Here is a 16,930-nt window from a genome sequence, read left to right as displayed (position 1 = left end):
ATCTATGATGTCCCTGAAAATTAGTAAGGTTTGAGTAAGTGAATCAAGTAATGATGAAATTGATTAAATGATATGAACAATTACATGGAATTGACATATTCTAGTTATGATGAATTCTTGAAAACTTATAGACAAAGCAATTGAAAATTTTAGTTATCATGTTATAATTTTTAAAGTGATTCCTTTACTTAAAGAAAGTCAAGTAGAATTTACACTATGATCTCACTAAGCCATTTAAGCTTAATGAGTTTTCTCATGTCATTTTGTAGTTAACGTTTGGGGACGGCTTCAGGGATCAACATCAAAGCTCACACTATCCATTTACTTTTGGTAGCTTTTATATCTCTTTTTGGGTTGTGGCATGTATATAGGTTTTGTTGTAACAAGGTTAATATTAGATGTTTTGGAAGATATGTTAAGTTATTTAGTTCTTATGAATATGTTATGTGATTTTGAATGGTAAACTTTAATAGTATGTTTGTAAATAAGCACACCATGTGATGTCTGGTTATAAGTGAGGTACCTATGAATGGTACATTGGTTAGAAGTTTAGGTTTTTAATTTTGATATGTTTTAAGTGTATGTTTTGATTGTTTTGGTCATCGGATGGTTTTTGTTTTTGGTGTACCTTATTGGGAAAGATTTGGCTTGATTTTAGCTTGTTTAAGGGGTTAATTTGGAATCACACAATCTAGAACATTGGTTATCAGACGGCCGTGTGTCACACATAGTCAACCCACACGACCGTATGTGTAACAATCCGTTTTTAGGGTTAATCAGAATAGTGATTTCAAGACCACAAATCTGATATCAAAAAATTTATTTCATTATTATTTTAATATTTACAAGTTAATTGTGATTTACAAAAAATGTTTTTGATATTGTGATTTTTTTGCTTTATAAGCGATTTATTAAGTTCAAGTGGTTTTAGAAAATGAGGTATTGGGACCTCGTTTCTATAAACCAAGTCGTAAATATTTTTTATAAATATTTACGGAGTGGCAATAAGATGGTATTAAAGTTTCGTTGAAAAAAAATTTACCGTTTGAGTGGTTAATTCAGTAAAAAGGACTAAATCGTGTAAAATGCAAACGTTGCATGCTATTAGTAAAAGGGAGTTATTTGTCCTTGGCTTTTAAAGTGAGGGTTCTCAAATGGTAATTAACCCATTAAAGAGTTAGTGGATGGCAATGTTTTGGCAATATAGAAATTTTGGGTTGGCTTTAAGGTTAAATAAGTAAATAGTTAATAAATGTTAAATAATAAAGAAATAAAATAACACATGCATTTTATTTCTTTTGTTTTGTCAACCGAATATGAGTAGAAAGGAAAGGCATTGAAGCTTCTTTAAGTTCGGCACTTGCATGCCTTGGTGGAGGTATGTTTTGTGTTTGGTTTTTAATAATTTCTACGTTTTTGAGATCATTGCTTTGTAATCTAGCTAGCCGGTACCTCTGATATCAAAATTGTTAGAGTATTTGGATGATGCCATTGTTGAATATTTGAGTATCTTGATGTTTAGTGATAGAAAATAAATCTTTGATGGTAGATTATTGAGTTTTGTTAAGTGAATTTTGGCAAAAATTTCAATTTTGAACTAAATTGTGAAATATAATAAATTGTGTAGTAAAAGTGTGAATAAATTAAAAATATGGACTGATATGAGCATGTATGAAATTAAGATAGCTTGGGCTATGATGAAATTGACTAAATTTGCATTTTTCGAGCTTAGGGACTAATTTGTAAAAAGGTCAAAAGTGTAGGAGTAAAACAATAATTTACTAAAATATGAAATTGAGTTAAAATGAATAGAATATGAATTGAAATAGCTGAATTTGATTGATTAGATCAAGTTAGGCCTTGTACGAGTCTATATCGAGGGAAAAATAGAGTTTCGGACTAGTCGATCCATTTCAACGCTTTGACGATTGAGGTAAGTTCGTATGTATTAAGCATTGTTAAATTTATGCTTTTAATTCTTGATATTGTATAAATTGTCTATACATGATTATTGTTATGATTAACAATTTATCAGCTAAAATGACACTTAGTGTGTGGTTCTAAATAGCTTCGGCTAAAAGTGGCACTTGGTGTGCAATTTGAGATAGCTTCAGCTATATTTATAAAAATGGAACTTAGTGTGCAAAGTATCGAGGATGGCACCTAGTGTGTGAAACATCTAGAATAACACTTAGCGTGCGAGGTATCGAGTATGGTACATAGTGTTTGAGACATCGAAGATGCAACGGCATTATGTATATGTATGAAATGGTAAGGATCGGTACAGGTATGTACAAAAACTCAACTTAATATGAAATCCATGAATGGTAAGTCCATGAGCATTGTGAAATGATGTGGTGTTAATTTGGAGAATAATGATATATGTTTATAAATGTATGGATTTTTAATTGAAAGAAAGGAAAGTGTGGTAAATTTAGTTATTATCATTTTCTTACTAAAACAGTTTTGGGCAGCAACAGTCCAACTTTGAAAACACACTAAAAATAGTAGAAAGTGATTTAGAGATTAAATAAAATATGGAATTGAATTTTATTGAGTCTAGTTTCTTATAAAAGAAATGTTATAAGCAAAACAATTTTATATTATGAGATATTTGAAGTTGTGTGAGACAGAGTCAGAATGATTTTAAAATCCCCTACTCTGAACTAAGAAAATCATTAAAAATTGTACAAAAATAGTTATAGGTTATAATTTAGATTCCTATAATTCTTAATGAGTCTATTTGCAATATAAATAAATATGGACATCATCCAAGTTCTGTACTATGAGATAATTAATTTTTAGTGAAGAAAGGTCGAAGCTATTGGGCAGCAAAACAAGGGTGATTTTAAAGAATAAACTGTACTTATTGGCTAAACTAAAAATTCTGAAAATTTTATGGTAAGAAGATATGCGAGTCTAGTTTCAAGTAAAATTAGTTGAACTTAATTTTGAGTTTCGTAGCTCTAGATATAAATAAATTAGTGACCGTGACTCGAGAAAATAGCTTGACTTGAACATAAGTAAAAATGTAAATATGGTTGTTTTACCTTGAGAGGCAAGTTAATAAATTGCTTATTATTTTCATATGAACTTACTAAGCTTTATAGCTTACTTCGCTTCCTTTTCATCTCTTATAGGTTTATTTAGCTAGATCGGGCTGGAGATCGCCGGAGATTCATACTATCAAGCTACCATTTTGGGTATAAGTATTCAAATACATAAGTTTATGGCATGTATAGGGGCTTTATCTTTTGTAATATGTTATTACTAATGTGGCCAAATGTGTTGGCCTATAATGGTTATAGTTCAAGTTGTGTATAGCCATGAATGGTGGCTTATGTTGATTGTATGATTATGCATGTGCCTGTATCATGGAAATGAGGCTTGTGATCATGTGTATGTAATGAGTTATATTGCTGGTGGTGAATGCTTGAGAGTTTAATTGAGATGAGATGTTGTGTTGATAACTAAGGCTTAAATTTTTGATATGGGAGTAATCTTATAAAGTTTGATGCATGAGAATTAGTAAATTTGAGCTTGACTAACATGATGTTTTAAGTATGTAAAATATGATATGAGGTTAGCATGATCTTGTATTGTTTGTGGATGATTGAATGTTCAAATGTGTCATGTTAATGGTCAATAAAAGTAAACATGTGAGTTTGTTATTGAGAGTGGCCATTGGCTTGGAAAATAGCCTAAAAATTGTTCACATGGGTAGACACACAGGCGTGTCACTGCCTACCCTCATGGGCGTGTAGTCTAGCCGTGTGTCCCCTGCATCATGTACTTTAGTTTCGAATTGGCCACATGGACTATAACACGGCCATATGTCTCAGCGGTGTGAGGGACACAGCCTGGAGACACGGGCGTGTGCCTTGGCCATGTGCCCTTATTTTTGTGATGACATCATAAACAGAGAGTTACACGGGCTGAGGACACGGGCGTGTCCCAAGCCACACGGGTGTGTGACCCTGTTTCATGATGAAATTTTATAAGTTTTCCAAAAGTTTCCAAAGTTCTCGGTTTAGTCCCGAACCATCCCTGATGTATGTTTTGGGCCTCGTAGGCCCGTATAAGGGATGTTATGCATGTGTATGAAAAGTTTTAATTTGGATGAAATTTTATGGTCTAGTTTTGTATGAATGTTTTGATGTAAGTCTGATAATGCCTCGAACCCTTTTCCGACGTTGGATACGGGTAAGGGGTGTTACAGTGTGTGCTCTGTTAGTTTTAGTGCATGTTTCACATGGCCTGTGATACCATCATGTGAGCCAAGTCAGTGAGCTACACGATCTATGACACGGGCTGGGACACGACCTTGTGTTCTTTATTTGAATGCTCATACGGTCTGAGCTGTGTCATACGGCCATGTGACCCTTATTTTCTAGATTTTTAAGTTTTTCCTAAAATTTATGTATTGGTTCAATTTGATTCGGGATTGATTTCAAACTAATTTTAGAGCCCCATAAACCCGAATTAAGGCACATGTGAATATTTATTCTATGAAATGATATATGTTTATAAATTAATTGAACACTTGTGTTGAAGATAAGTTGTCCTGTTTCGTTCTATAACACTTTGACCCTTAATCTAAAAACAGATACGGGATACGAGTGTTACATTTAGTGGTATCAAAGCTACAGTTTATTTGATTCTAGGACTAACATAATGTGTATAGAATCTAGTATATACATGGCACATATACCCTATGATAGTGTAATGCTTTTGATATGCTCTAATATTGTATTTTCTTTTAGATTCAAGATGTCTGTTGAGTCAAATTGAGTCATAATTAATGAATTAGAAAGTAATATCCAAGCTTTGAATCCTTAAACGGGTAATAGTGCATTGATTCCACAGTCCTTTGGCGATGAAATGAGAAATGTGTTTTTCGATACGATGAACCAATAGTTCAATGAATTTAAACAAACAAATCCTCTAACTTCACAGTCTCCACCCCCTACTGTGCCTCCTTCGACACCCATGTGCCCTCAAAATCCTGTACCTGTGACAGTTACTCAACTGTCTGTGGACAAAGTTCATAAATGTGGAACTAAAGAGTTTAGTGGCAAATTTGATGATGATCCTGCTAAAGCTGAGTACTGGTTAGTGAATACAAAGAAAATTTTTGCGGAATTGATGTGCACTCCTGAAGATTGCCTAAGATGTGTTGTTTCGTTATTGAAAGATGAAGCATAATCGTGGTGGGACACTTTGAGCATGATGACATCCAATGATTGCATCAATTGGGATTTCTTTCAAGTAGAATTCAGAAAAAATATGTTAGTCAGTTGTTTCTTGATAAGAAAAAGAAAGAATTCCTTGAACTAAAATAAGAAAATTGATCAGTTGCTGAGTATGAATGGGAATTTGTGTAGTTAAGTAAGTGTTCTCATAGCATAGTGTCAAATTAAGAAGAAATGTGTATTAGATTTGAAGATGACTTGAATGATGACATACAAATGTCTATGGCAGCGTTAAAGTTATGTGAACTTGTAGAACTTTCAGAACGTGCTCAAAAAATCGAAGAAATTTTCATAAGTAAAAGACAATCTGATACGAGATCTCAGGAATTTAATAAAAGAGGGTCACTTAAGTCAGCTCGAATATTTACATAAAAGAATTTTAAAGGTGACGTAAATCGATCAACTGTCCTTTCAGAGTTCACTGGCAGAGATAAACTGAAGCAAAGTAATTTAAAGGATATTAATTCTCTAGAATCTAGTGTTGGAAGTGTGAAGAATGTCAAGAGAACTATCCTTGTTTGTGATGATTATGACAAGAGGCATTTTGGGGAATGTCGATCAAACTTGGGAGATTGTTTCTGTTGTGGATCTATTAATCATTTCCTTCATGATTGTCCAAAACGGCAAAATGATTTGGGCAATGGAACATCCCGAAATTGGGCCTAGTCAGAATAGTGGTTTTGGGACCACAAATTTGACATTAAAATATTTTTTTATAATTATTATGAGGTTTAGGATATGAAAATAAGCATGTGTTAAAGTTTTATGAAGAAATTCTAGGTATAAGGTGTCCAATTGGTAATTAGGGACCAAATTGAATAAGTTGTAAAATTTTGGTTCTAGAAGCAATTTGTATGAAATTTTTTTGAATTATTAATTAGAAGGTCTTAAACAGAAATTTACCCAAATTCTAAGTTTTTGGACAAAAATGGGCATGCGTGAAAAATTTTGAAAGGTTAGTAAGGAAGGGCATTTTGGTCTTTTGGTAATAAATGAAATAAAAAGGGAAAATCAAGCAAAAATTAATTCATCTTCTTCTCCATAGTTTCCAAAATTTTCATGCTCTCCACAGCTAGGATTTTCAACATTTCAAACTCAATAGTAAGTGCTCCCTATCCTCGTTTTTAATGTTCTCCGTATTTTTGAGATCCTCGTAACATGCTCTCTCTATTTCTACCCATATGTCAAGATCGGGTTCATGTTTAGAAATTTGCCAATGCATGAGATGCTTGTGTTTTGATGATTTATGGAGGAATATGAGAGTTTAAAGGATGGTAAACAAGTTTTACTAAGTGGTTTTTCATGGATATGGCTTAAGGGACCAATTTGTAAAAGTTGTAAAGATGGGTAGAAAAATGTGAAATGAAGAAAAATGGGGGCTACCATAAGTATGAAAATATTCGGTTAGGCTTGGGTAGCCAAGAAATTACATGCATTTCATTATACAAGCCTTAGGACTAAATTGTAAAAAGTGTGAAAGGTTAGGGGCAAAATGGTCATTTTCCCTAAGATAAGTTTTAGGCTGGAAATGAACAATGTGAGGTATTGATAATCTATTTTCTCTGATATAGACCCGGAGGAACCAGTTTTGGAGGTCGACCATGGAAAACAAAAGGTTTTGGAATACCGAGATACGAATCTGGAACGACTATTAGGTAAGTTCGTGTAACTGAACCAGTTATATGTATAAATGTATTGAATTTGTTGTAGTGTTGAATTGATTGTGTGATGTATGAATGATAAATTACATGAAATTTCTCTAAATCCCTAAATTGTTTGGAAGAAAGTAAAAATCCATTTCGATTATTGTACCCTGATGGATATGATATATTACACGAGAAATGAGATCCTTCATGTGTTGTAGGAAGGATTTAGCCGGAAGGGTAATCCATTGATCTCAGTATAGGAAGGATTTAGCTCGGACAGGTAATCCTGAAATGAACTCTCCGAGAAAATATGATGAAAAGGATTCAGCTCGGATGGGTAATCCATTAATTCCAGTGTGGAAAGGATTTAGCCCGGATGGGTAATCCTAATGGACTAGATAAATACTGGACTGGCCACCTAGATTGACTCTAAGAGAAATGCTTTGTTATATTGAGGATTTAGCCTGGACTGGCAATCCAACAAAGCCTTATGGTACATGGTAAAATGAGAAATTAGCCTGGACTGGCAACTCCATTGCATAAATTGAGACTCGAGATGGTATCCAAAAAGGGGAAACCATTAAATATGAATCAATGAAATATTCATCGGGAGATCAATGATTCAATGGAAAAATGTATGTAAAAGTGTCATGAGAAGACATGAATTAGAATGTGTACTTGATGTGATGAGCTCATCATGTATTTTGGTATATTTGAGACAAACTTGATGATTGAGTGTATGTGTTAGGAAAAAGTGTAATTATAATTGATGGATGACATGGAATATAATGATTGTGTATTTAAATGTCCAATAAGTTTACTTTCTATTATACAAACTTACTAAGCATATTAATGCTTATCCCATTTCTTTTCCCTATCTTACAGAGCTCGCAGACTCGTGAAGATTGGAAGAGGGTTGGAGCATTGTCAACATTATCAACTTGTTTTACTTTGGTATATAGAAACTTTTATTTTTTTATAGTGGCATGTATAGGATTCTTGGTCCTTTTGTTATATGTGTCATTTGGCTAGCCAATGTAAGGGCTTGAATGATATACTTATTCATTTTGTATATGGTGTAACACCCTTAATACCATCTACGTCATTATGCGTATAGCCACCAAATCACATATAATTTCAATATGTAACATTATAATTATTTATGAAATGTATGCCAATATGTCTACTTCTTTTGTTGACTATCAAATATGACGTTTAACATAATAAGCCATATTACACATCTTAAAACCACATATACATATGCGGCATTAGTAATAGTCAATATGAACTTACATGCTTTGCACATTAATACAAATTAAAACATCCATAAGGAAATAATCATAGATTTTCAGATACCTCATTTAAAACATTAATCATTAAAGACTAAACATATCTATTTTTAGTCAATAGATCATACGTATATGGCCATAATAAATTAAGCCATTTTAAGTACAAACACCACCAAAAAGTACACTCATTACTTATGTTAATTAATATATACTCATTACTTATGCTAATTAATATATCTAAAATTACATATTCAATAACAAACAAATAGTCAACTTTCTGGACATTAAAAACAACATCAATATGACTTTTAAAAGAAAAATATTATTCATTTATTGTCATTCATGACCAAACTTAAATAGAAAATTCATGGTAACCATGTTTTAAACATACAACCATAATTTTGAAAAGGTTTAACTGTAAACATGCATTAAACGATATTCCATGAATACATATTTTCAATATAATCTTAAGCATAGCCGAATTGACACTATAATAGACATCATTTACAAACCACAACTCAAAAACATCCATTTTCCATTTAACTAGCTAACTTAAAGCTATTTATAATATTCTTGTCATTAACCAAATATAAATATATACCCAAAACACAAATCTTACACACCATCTGTAACAGTCCGGTTTTGACCCTAGTCGGAATAGTGGTTTCAAAACCACAAATTCGAGTCTGAAAAATATTTTAATATTACTTTCTGTGTCTGTGATATGTGAATTTACATCTGCGAGAAATTTCTGTGATTAAATTTATCTGTTTCTGTGCTTAATTATGAAAAAGAATTAAATCGCGTAAAGTGTAAAAGTTGAGTGCTAGATGTTAAAGCACCTATTTGACTTGGCTTAATTAAGTGGGAGTCCTTGCATGTCAAATTTACCATTTGTTTAAATGGTGGACAAATATGGACATTAGTTGGTGTATTTAAAAGTGAAATAGAAAAGGGTAAAATAGTCAAATGTATGATAATATGTTTTATAATAAGGAAAACATAGAATGGCCATGCATTTTCACCTTTGTTGGCCGATTACTGAAAAAAAAAAAGAATAGAAAGATCAAGCTAGGTTTCGGCTAGCTTAAACCTTGATTAAGGTGTGAATTTTCATTCGGTTTTTGATAATTTCTATGTTTCTATGATCGTTGCTTCGTGTTCTTCAAAACCCATGTCTGAATTTTTGTTTTTTTTGAGGATTATGAAATGCACCATTGATGATTATATGAGCTTTGTGATGTTTTTATGTGGCTTATGAAAGATATGTGTGAGATTATTAAGCTGTCTTTGAATTTTTATGAAATAGAGCTAATTGAGCTAAATTGTTAAAATGAGGGTTTGAATGACTAAATTGTGAATTAAATATGTTATTTGGGCTTGTATGGAAGCCATGTATATTCGGCCAAGCTATAGTCTTGGTAAAATTTGCATATTGGTGATTTGGTGAAAAATGGACTAAATTGTCAAAGTGTGAAAATATAAGGGCTAATATGTAAAGTGCCCTAAATATGTGTATATGGATTAAATTGAATGAAATGAATGATTGAATGGTTGAATTTGTATTGAATAGATCAAGAATAAAGAAAATCAGACTTAGATCGGGGGAAGTCCAAAATAGTTGAATAGTCGACTCGTTTTGTCTGAAATCTGTCCGAGGTAAGTCAAATTACAATTCTGTGTTAATTGAAATAAATTCTGTACATATAAACTGTAATCGGTATTGGATGGCCTTGAGAGCCTGATAAATGGATTTTGAATAAATTTTGATAATATAATAGTATCCGGAAAGCTCTGTATGTTTCTAAAGAAAAGTTGACATCTGTTTGAGACATCGTGTAAGACCGTGTCTGGGACATAGGCCTCGATTGAGATTTACGTATAAAACCATGTCTGGGACATTGGCATCGTATCTGATTTCGTGTAAAACCCTGTCTGGGACAGAGGCATGGATATTGAATTACATGTAAGACCATGCCTGAGATGTCGGCATTGTACTTGATTATGAGCATCTGTATCATTTCTGACCCATCTGATTATAGCGTACGAAATCTAAGATTGAGTATATGAATTGTATAACCTATGCAGGTACGTTTGTATCGTACTAAATTTTCTGAATATGAAAAAAAAAATTTCTCTATGAAATACGAATGGAAATGAAGCATGACATATATGCAAAGAAAGGAGCATGGTTAAGTTTATGAATTATTCTATGAAATGGTTATGAATCTATATGGCTGAATGGTACATATATGCTTTAGTAAATATACCAATTGTATTTAGCTTACTAAGCTCTTTGTAGCTTACTCTGTGTGTTTACTGTCCATTTTACAGTTATCGTAGCTACTAAAGGCTCGGGGATCGTCGAGGATCGTCACCACACTATCAATCTCATTTTGATACTTTTGAAAGTGTAAATATTTTAAAGTATGAAATGTATAGGCTAGAAGTTCTATGTATATAAGTTTTGATGTGTATATATATTACGCCATGGAGTCGGCTAACAATGATGAGTTTGTGTATAGTTTTGGTGTATGGTTGTAATGTGCTAAGTTCTAATGTGTTTTGTTCATTCTTAAGCATGGAATTGGTTGGAAATTTTGGTATGAATGTTGTATATTATTGCTTGTAGGATTGGACCCAAAAAGGGGTGGCAAATTGGCTTAAACCAAGCCTGCATTTCGCTACATGGTCAGGGAACACGGGAGTGTCATATGGTCGTGGGCTAAAGTCAGTAGCTAGTTAAGTATCACACGACCATAGTAGACGGGCGTGTTTGTTAGCCGTGTGAAAAAGTCAGTATAGGACCTCTTTTTGGCACGGTTGGATTACATGGGCATGGCTTATGCCCATGTGAGTCACACGGCCTAGTCACAGAGGCGTGTGGCTTTAATAATTTTGAAATATTTGGTTAAGTTCTGAAAATTCTGAATGAGTTCGGTTTAATCCCGATCTTTTCTAAATGTATGTTTTAGGTCTCGTAGACCACATTGTTGAATTAATTGGAAATGAATGGTTCTATATTGATAATATATGATATCTGTGACTCTGAATTGGTCTGAAATGTTCTATTTGTCTGGTAATGCCTCGTACCGAAATCCAATGTCTGTTATGGGTTAGGGGTGTTACACCATCTAATAAACATATCAAAAATATATTCCTACCATATTCAAACAAAACCAAATATCATTTAATTCCAATTCACATAATAACACCTTAATCAAACATATCAACCAAATTCACATATACTTTTATCTATGCATAAACCATAACCGAATCAACCACATATACATTCAAAACCATTAACATTTCCAAAGTATATAACACATATAAAATTGACTAAAGTTTCATTTACTCACAAAATATATTAGCCATAGTTCACATATAAACACATAATAGTCGAAACATCAAAACCACAACAAAACATATCCATAGAATATTCAAACTTAAAACCAAAATTAAACAAGCCATTTCGCATGGCTTGTATATATACAAATCAAAATCCAACACTTCCAAGTATTATCTAGCCTATACATGCCACAGGTTCAAAATTTAGCTTATAAAGTATCAAAAACAATTGATAGTGCGATAGACTTTGCTGGCAATCCCTGAGCTCATAACTTGATCCAAAATATATAAAACAAAAGCAAACATAAACACACACACAATAAGCTATCATAGCTTAGTAAGTCATAAGCAAATAAACAACTCATTAACACTACCAACTCATTTAAATCAAACCAAATTATACTATCAAAGTCACATTAAATCTCAAGCCTACAATTTCATGAAAAATAAATATACTTTCACATGTGAACTTATTCATGGCCGAATGTACATATATATATTAACAATGTATCTTTCAATTTCAAAGCCAAGATGTCATTATATAACCATGTACATTTACACTTATATTCATATACTCATGAATCAAAGTATATCATTACATACATATCCACATTATATAGCCGAATATACTACACAAATGTATATATGTTTACATATGTAACTTATATGATTTGCATCACATATCAAATAGTCAACTTACCTTATTTTCAAATAGGAAATCAACTAACTCATACCTAATCGTTTTAGCTTGTTTACACCTTTGTTCACAACTTATCATTTCCTATTGAACCATTCGGAATTGAATAGGATACTCAGATAATCCCATATATCATACAATGCCAACGTCCCAGACGTGGTCTTACATGTAACACCCCAAACTCGGCCTAGACGTTATGGCCGAATCCGTGATGTCACATTGGAGTGGGTTCTAAAAAGCGTAGATTTATCAGAAAAGTTCATTTGTTTAAAACCTTGCTTGGGATCCTTTGAAAGAAAAAACTATCTTGTTTAATCCATTTTCCAAATTTTAGGTTCGTTTAATAAAACATGTCTCTTACTAGGTTGTTATTACATTTTAAAATGTTTGTCATTGCGGAAGCTTTTAAATCATGTTGCGTAGTATGATGGTTAAAAATTATTTGACTTTTTGAAACCCGAATCCTACGGCTAACAGTTATAAGTCAATTTTAATAAAATCCCCAAAGAGAAATAAAAACCTAAAATAGCCTAATTACATATAGTACCCCAAATAAAGCTACTCTTACTAAAATCAAAACGAGATTATAAACAGTGTTATGGCCGTCTTCGAGTCTATCGCAGCACCTTCCCACCTAAGGATTACCTACACAGATAAGCAGAAAAGGTTAGTTATGAAACTCAGTGTGTAATCCCGATTTAAAACAGTCAAACATACAGTGTTGGACAGTCTGGGCTTAAGCCCATATCAGTAGCAATATCAGTGTGGGCCTTAACCCATTACATTAGCAGTAACAGTGTAAGCCTTAGCCCAATTCAGTACAATACCAGATATCCATAAAGAGATCCTACCCAACCATCCTCTCCACTCCATGTGGGGAATAAATCGACCCACCCATCCCTACACTCCAGAATAAAGAACCGGTTTCGGCACTAATAGTATTTGCAGCAGAGCTGCCGGTATTAGGCTTATAGCCTTTCAGTACACTTCTTCCAATAATATATATATCCCACCCCATGCAATGCAACATAATATAAATATACATACGATAAAAATGGCATGCTTAGTCAGTCATACAACATATAGGGGTATTTACGTCATTTACCTCATAGGGGTGAAATAGTAATTTCATTAACTAGGGTTTAGGTAAACTTACCAACCCAATGGTAGGTCCATAGTCATCTCGTTCGACCCGTGCAACCTTAACAGTTAAACAGCAAAAATGGGCCCAAGCCCTTGTTCGGCCCATGTGGGCCCACATGCTCGTGTGCCCTAATAAGCCCAAGTAATGGCCTTGGCCGTTCAAACAACACAGCCGGCCCAACAGTTCCCACATCTCTGTGCGGCCTGTGGGCCTACACGGCCCATTTCGGCCAAACGTCGCCTTTAATGACCAACGCCCAAGAGATCATTCATGGTGGTTTCTACAGTCTCATGCTCGCATCTATACGCTTAAACGACCACACGGGGGAACGTACGCCCGTGTGGAATCGACAATAACGGTTTTTTGACTTTTCCCGTTTAACGATGGAAGCAGTGTGATTACACACTTGATTGCGAAAACCTACAAAACCACGAGCACTCCCAACCTATTGTTTCAAAATCTTTGGTTAGACGCCTAACATCCAAGTAGAAAACAAGCCTTAATCAAATTCTTTATCATAACATTACCTTTCAATGCCTAGATCACTCGAATTGGCTTGTTTATCTTAGTTTGTTCCAAAGCCCTATCCTTACTCCTTAGGAAAACCTGCAAACCAACCGAGTCTTATCCATTATCCCCCTATAGAAAGAACTAGAGAGAGAAAGAGAGAGAGAGAGAGTCATAAGTACTTACCAAAATCAAGAACACAAACAAAAGCCGAAACTGGAAGGGAATAGGTATGTGCCGAAACTATTGTAGATTAGAATAGAAAAGAAAGACGAGAGGAGGGAGAACCAATGGGGAAATAGTCATGTGAATAAGAGGGAAGAAGTGGGGTTGACCAAAAGAAGAAAGTGGTTCAGAAAAGAGAGAAAGAAGGAGAGTTGATGAGACTTGCCCAAGCCGAACCCAAAAGCAATAGGAAGGACCTCAAGAAGGGAATAGTATTCAGCAACCCCAAAGAACAATCACTTCAAAGAAACAAGTGATCAAAAACAATTTCGGCAATTTAGAACCGAAGGGTACTTTCAAAATGAACGCACAACTAGGCTTTAGAAACAAATGAAAAGAAACCCCAAATGACAAAAACCCAAAAGAAAGAAAGTAGGGAGAAAAGCACAAAGAAACAATTGGCTATCCCAAAATGGCCAGCACAAAATCGGCACTAAAAACCCTATGAACGAATTAGCACAATAGGAAATCCCACTTTCTATCAACCCCCAACCCCACAACTCCCCACTTCCTCGATTCTCTCCTATTTTTCCTCTTCACCAATTCAAATTGATAACTCCCTCACCCACTCCCACGATTCTCTCTTCAAATTTGGCTACCCACTCTCACACAACCACTCCACTCTCAGAGTTTCAGCCAAACTCTACCACAGACCTTGCGAGAGCAGCAAAATATTATTCTCTTACACCAAGGGTAGCTCGAACTCAAGACCCCTAGGCACACACCACACGGCACAAGCCACCTGACTAACAAGCCCTTCATGTCTTGCGACGCTCTCATTAATTTAAGAGTCCACTAGTCGTAAATAAGGGTTATTCAATAAAAAGCCAAAATTTTGCTAAAGCCTAGGTTTGAACCCAGGACCTCCCACACCTCTCAAGACACCCTTAACCGTCAAACAAGCAAGCCACATGCACAAAACACACAAATTAAATTACTGAAGATTTGGGGCGTTACAACTCTACCCCCTAAAAGAAATTATGGCCTCAAAATTTACCTGATCAAAATAGGTGAGGGTATTGATGTTGCATCACCTCCTCAGGTTCCTACGTAGCTTCCTCGGAGCTGTGATTACGCCATAGCACCTTAACCAGTGGAACTGACTTCCTCATCAAAACTTTCACATTGCAGTCTAAAATCTGAACCGACTCTTTCTCAAAGGTCAGATCTGGTCTAACCTCAATCTCCTCAGTCGAAACGATGTGTGAATGATCAGAGCGATATCGCCACAACATAGAGACGTGAAACACATTATGAACCCGGTCTAACTCTGGAGGTAACTCAAGTTGATAGGCAACCAGTCCCACACTCTTTAATATACGATAAGGCCTAATGAACCTAGGGCTTAGCTTTCCTTTTCGACCAAACCTCAGAACCTTCTTCCATGGCGAGACCTTGAGAAACACCAAGTCGCCCACCGAAAACTCAATCTCCTTACGTTTTAGATCCGCATAGGACTTTTGTCTGTCTGAAACCGCCTTCATCCAATACCAAATTAGCTTGGCCTTATCTTTAGTATTAGAAATCAACTCAGGTCCCAAAATACGCCGTTCACCCAACTCTATCCAACAAGAAGGAGTACGACACCTTTGAGCATAAAATGCCTCGTAAGGTGCCATCCGTATGCTAAACTGGTAGCTGTTGTTATATGGAAATTCTGCCAACAGTAAGAAATCCTCCCAAATGTCCCAGAATTCAATCACACAACTTCTTAACATGTCTTCCAGTATCTGAATCACCCTCTCTATCTGACCATCTGCCTGAGGATGAAACGCAGTACTGAAGTCCAACCTTGTACCCAGTGCCTTATGCAACTTCTTCTAAAATCGAGATGTAAAGTGAGGATATCTATCGGATATAATAGAAACCTGTACCCCATGCAATCTCACAATTTCAGATACATACAACTTACCCAGCTTCTGTAATGAATAATCAGTACGAATAGGTATAAAATGGGCAGGCTTGGTCAATCGATCCATGATGACCCACACCGAATCTTTCTTAGAAGGTGTTAGGGGTAGCCCACTAACAAACTCCATAGTTACTCTCTCCCATTTCCAAAGCAGAATCTTGATAGGCTGAAGCAACCCTGAAGGCAACTGATGCTCCGCCTTAACCTGCTGGCAAGTCAGACACTTACTTACAAAATCAGTAACTTCCTGCTTAAGTCCTGGCCACCAATATAACTCCCAAAGGTCTCGATACATTTTATTGCCGCTAGGATGCATGTAACACCCCGTACCCGAGACCGTTGCCGGAGACGGACACGAGGGGTTAACGGGCTTAATCCACTTATTTTCACAGTCCATTTGAAAATTTTCCAGACAAGCTGGTTACTGCGTCACTGTTGCCTTAAAAATCATACCTTGAGTTTCAAAACTCGAAAACCAGTTTCATAAATTTTTCCTGAAACTAGACTCATATGTTCATCTACAATTTGTTTTCTAGAATTTTTGGTTGAGCCAATTAGTACAGTTTATTAGTTAAAGTCTCCCCTGTTTCAAGGATCGACTACACTGACCTTTTCGTATTACGACTTGGATATCTCCCTGTACAGGGTTTCAATACTGATGCCGTTTCTGTCTATAGAAACTAGACTCGAAAAGGAATCTATACATATATGGCATGAATTCTAATTATCTCTGGTTAATTTATAATGAATTTCCAAAGTCGGAACAGGGAATCCAGAAACCGTTCTGGCCCTGTCTCACGAAAACTTAAATATCTCATAATATACTGTTCATATGATAATTTCGTTACTTTCCTATGAAAATACATTTATCAAGGTTCGATTACATAATTTATTCACTATTTAATTCCAT

The sequence above is a fragment of the Gossypium arboreum genome, chromosome 2 (assembly GCF_025698485.1).
Source record: "Gossypium arboreum isolate Shixiya-1 chromosome 2, ASM2569848v2, whole genome shotgun sequence".
Taxonomy (NCBI): Eukaryota; Viridiplantae; Streptophyta; class Magnoliopsida; order Malvales; family Malvaceae; genus Gossypium; species Gossypium arboreum.
This window is presented reverse-complemented; position numbering follows the sequence as displayed.